The 4,176-nt window shown below is 63.3% G+C and overlaps 1 long non-coding RNA gene across 2 annotated transcripts in view; it reads left to right on the forward strand.

Annotated features, from left to right (window-relative positions):
* LOC102769213 overlaps positions 1-4,176 on the forward strand; it is a 26,537-nt gene that overhangs the window by 15,519 nt on the left and 6,842 nt on the right. Inside the window, exon 1 of one of the 2 annotated variants that reach the window (XR_001514040.1) lies at positions 1,245-1,607. The exons of the other annotated variant lie outside the window; for it this stretch is intronic. This is a non-coding gene — a long non-coding RNA (uncharacterized LOC102769213). Of the gene's footprint in view, positions 1-1,244; positions 1,608-4,176 lie in introns of those variants that run through there. 2 annotated transcript variants of the gene reach the window in all.

Consider the following 4,176-nt stretch of genomic DNA (forward strand, 5'->3'; position numbering starts at 1 on the left):
TGACCGGAATCGAACCCGAACCTTTCAGTCCACAGGCCAACGCTCTATCCACTGAGCCACACCGGCCAGGGCTGCCCGCTCCTGTTCCTCATGCCAACACCCTGGTTGAGGCCTCACTGATGTGTATTGCAGTGCACCGACCAAGCAGCTGCTGAGTCCAGCACCGCAGAGGTGCGTGCACCCCCCGGGGCAGGGCACGCCTCCAGCCGCCCGAGGGGACTCCGTGACCCTCCAGGTCAGTGCCCTTCACCCCAGGCATCACTTCCTCCATCTCAAATGCGAGCTGCATCCTCTCACTTCCCACTTCAGGACCTTCTGTGGGGTTTCCTTCCCCTTCTCCTGCTGCTTTGGGTCCGCAGGTCTCTGCCTGGAGTTCACGGTCCTCTGTGCTGGGCCACTGGGCCTGCAGCGACCCGAGGCCCGTCTCTGTTGGGCTCCACGGGGGGCTTGGCTCCCTGTGTCCTTGTACAACTGCCCTCGCCGTGGCTTCCCCACCGCACACCCCGCCTGCCGGCTCCGCTCAAGTCCCACTTCCTCCAGAAAGCCCGCCGGCTTTGCCAAAAGGTTTCCCAATGTCTCCACCTCCCTCCACACCCTGAACGAGCTGTCACCGTGTGGCTGGGTGTCTGCAAAGTGCTGGCACCTGGACGCCCGCCGGGATGCCACTCCTCCTCCCGCTCCCGTGGCCGGTCCGTCGTGCGCAGCCGCAGCTGGGCTGCAACCCCTTCTCCCCTCGCTCTCCCACCTCTCCCGACCCAGACCCCGCTCTTCACTACCCAGCTCAGCCCATCCTCTCCCAGACCGCAGGGCCCACCAGCCGTTCTTCAGATGTGACGCCAAGAACTCTGGTCTGGCCGGTGTGGCTCAGTGGCAGAGCCTCAACCTATGAACCAGGAGGTCACAGTTCAGTTCCCAGTCAGGGCTCAATCCCCGGTGGGGGACGTGCAGGCGGCAGCTGGTCCATGATTCTCTCTCATCACTGATGTTTCTCTCTCTCCCTCTCCCTTTCTCTCTGAAATCAATAAAAATAGATTTAAAAAAAATCCCTGCGACTAGGCTCCCAGGCTGCGTGCAAGCAGCCCCCATGCGGGAAAGCTTCCTCCCCGTCCCGCACTGTTGCTGGTCAGGCCTCCCCCTGCCCCGGGTCCCCCTGCAGCAGCGATTCCCAGGTCAGCTCAGCCCTCGGGCTCCCCCTCTTCCCCTCCCTCCTCCCTTCTTCCCCTCCTGGACCACATGGTGTTTGTTTCCCAGCTGGACACTCCGCTAAGTGGTGCAGGAAGTAGGCCCCCAGGGAGAGAGGCAGCCAGCGGAGCTGATAACCAGTGACCCAGGGACGCTCGGGCGCCTTGGGGCCGGGCCCGGGTCAGATAAGCGGAAATGCCAGGCTTATCGGCTGCCTGAGTTCTGGAGAGGTGTCCCTGCCGGCCAGCCCACCCCACTCCCCGACTCCCGCGGGCGGGTGGCCAGGCATCTCCAGGGGAGTAAACACGGAGTTGGAAGAGCCCCGCGCCCGCGGCAGGATGAGGACTCTGTGCCCGTCTCCGGCACTGCGCGGCCCGGGCGCCAGGGGCCACCCACGGGCGTCAGGTTACACCCAGATATTCGCGGTAAGACAGCCTCTGGCCAGGCTGCTTTCCAGTGGGAGCCGGGGAGCAATTGTTATGGCGACAGCTGGTCCCCAGACCGGGGGCCTCCAGCAGGGTCCAGGCCGGGTTGGTCACCTGAAGGAGGCCATGGCAGACCAGGCCGGGGAGCTGCCCCGTGTTGTTCGGTCGGGACCCTGCAAGGCTGGCTGGGGCTCTGGTCACCTCTGGGGTCCTTTCCTCCGTTCCACATGCGCCTCAGCTAACGGGGCCTGCAGGGAGGGGGCCTGGGCGGGCAGGTGCCTGCAGGGAGGGGGCCTGGGCTGGTGCCTGCAGGGTAGGGGGCCTGGGCGGGCAGGTGCCTGCAGGGAGGGGGCCTGAGTGGCTGCTTCGTTTCCCACCTTCGCACCGTGAAGCTCTTCTTCGCTCTCTGCTCCGACCGCGGGACAGCGTCTGCCGGACCCGAAGGGGACGTGCTTCTATGTTATTGGATTGACATGGCGAGACGCAGACCCAGGACCCTTCGGTCCGAGGGCCGACGCTCTACCCACTGAGCCACACCGGCCAGGGCTTAAACTTTGCATCTAACCTGCCTGCCAGCGCCCAGCTGCTGTCGGAGGGGAGGCCTGCTGTCATGCCGCCGTCAGTGCTCTGACCGGGACTTTCCCTCTCATTTTGGGGAGACGGCTGTTACCCCGTGTGCTAGAGCTGCATGAAGGCGGTGGGGGTGCAGTTGCTGACTGCTTGGCTCAGTTGGGGATGATCAGATGGACCCACAGAGCCAGCGCGTCCCTCCTGACACAGTCCTCTGACCCCCAGGGAGGGTGGGGTCCTCCTCGCCACACCCAGGTGGGGGAGTGGGGGCCGCCGCTCTGGAAGGAACCCCTCAACCTTGTATTTCTGTTTCCCTCTTCCTCCACCTGGGGGCTCCGGGAAAGCTGGCTGTCACTAGACAGGCCAGCGAAGAGTCTTGGGGTTTAGTGGGGCTGACGCAGCCCACGGCAAACCGAGGTCAGCCCGTGGCTTTCAGGAGTGGATCGGCTGCCCGTGCTCACCCGGGACCCCAGCCGGGCTCTCCTGGGGCGGCCCAGAGCCTGGGGCCCAATCCCTCTGGTCTCCCTCTCTCCCTCTGAGGGCCTGGAAGGAAGCGGAGAAGGTGAGCGGCTCCCCAGCGGCCTGGGGACTCAGTGGCAACCCCCACGTCCCCACCTGAGGTCAACTTGAGCATTTGCTTTCGTCGGCTTCATGGAATGCCTTTCCGTCCAAGTTCCACCGGAAACAAGAGCCGTGAGGCCCAGATGCCTGGAGACCACAGGGAACCGGGCCTCTGGGTCACTGGGGCCTGACCCCCGTCGGTTTCAGGGGCGTCGCTGTCCGGGGAGCAGGCCTCGCTGTCAAATGTGCCCCTGAGGGCCCGGGAGGAACACGACTGCGGAGAGCGCTGGGCGAGGACAGCCGGCCGTTGGGCCTCACTTCTATTTTTAGATGCGAGTGCCGAGTGAGGAGGGCCTGGTGTGGGGACTCACCCACAGGCAGCCTGACACTGTGGGGACATCTGCGAAGTAGGGGCACCGACGTGTCTTAATTAATCAATTTTTATTTGAGAGAGAGGGGAAGGGAGAGAGAAACAGCAATTTGTTGTTCCACTTATCGGTGCATTCACTGGTTGATTCTTTTTTAATTTTTTAATTATTATTTTTCAGTTGATTTCAGAGAAGAAGGGAGAGGGAGAGAGAGAGAGAAACATCAATGATGAGAGAGAATCATGGGTCGGATGCCTCCTGCACCCCCCACACTGGGGATCAAGCCCGCAAGCCGGGCCTGTGCCCTGACCGGGAATTGAACCGTGACCTCCTAGTTCATAGGTCGATGCTCAACCACTGAGCCCCGCCAGCCGAGCCATTGGTTGATTCTTATGTGTGCCCTCACCCGGGATCGAACCCGCAGCCTTGGCATATCGGGACAACGCTCTCACCTACTGAGCTACCCGGCCAGGGCCCAGGTTTTGTGTTTAATTTGCAGAAGCTTTGCCTGTTTCACTCGGCACACGTCAGAGCGGCCTTGCCTTTGTTCTCGGTCTTGCTTTTCATTGTGAATGTGTGTGTGTGTGTGTGTGTGTGTGGGTGTGTGTGTGTGTGGTGGGCGGGACCCCACAGCCCTGGGATCCCTGAGGCCCCTCTGGGAGTCCAGAGGAAGGACCCCCGCCCTCTAACCTTCGGTTGCAGCCACAGGAGCTCCCGCCTGCCATGGGCAGATTCTTCAGCTGTCTGCCCATCAGCACCCTCTCAGGGAGGAATGTTCAGTGGTGCCGTGATGTCAGAGGGGCCCCAGGAGCAGGGCCTGGGCCAGACCCGCCTCCCTCCCAGCTCCCTCCCGGCAGAGTGGGAGATAAGCGAGGGCTCAAAGGGAGCCCGCAGGTCCTGGCTGCGTGACCGACCGGGGATCGCTGTGCGGGCACTGGGCACGGCGGCAGCTGTTAGCGCCCAGAACCATCACCTTGCAGACGCCACCGCCCCAGTGAGGCCGGGCCCTGCGTGCGCCCCCCAGCTCTCCCTATCCAGCCTGCGCCAGGATGTCGGGGGCCTCCAAGGAG

Source organism: Myotis davidii, unplaced genomic scaffold, assembly GCF_000327345.1.
Source record: "Myotis davidii unplaced genomic scaffold, ASM32734v1 scaffold181, whole genome shotgun sequence".
Classification (NCBI taxonomy): domain Eukaryota; kingdom Metazoa; phylum Chordata; class Mammalia; order Chiroptera; family Vespertilionidae; genus Myotis; species Myotis davidii.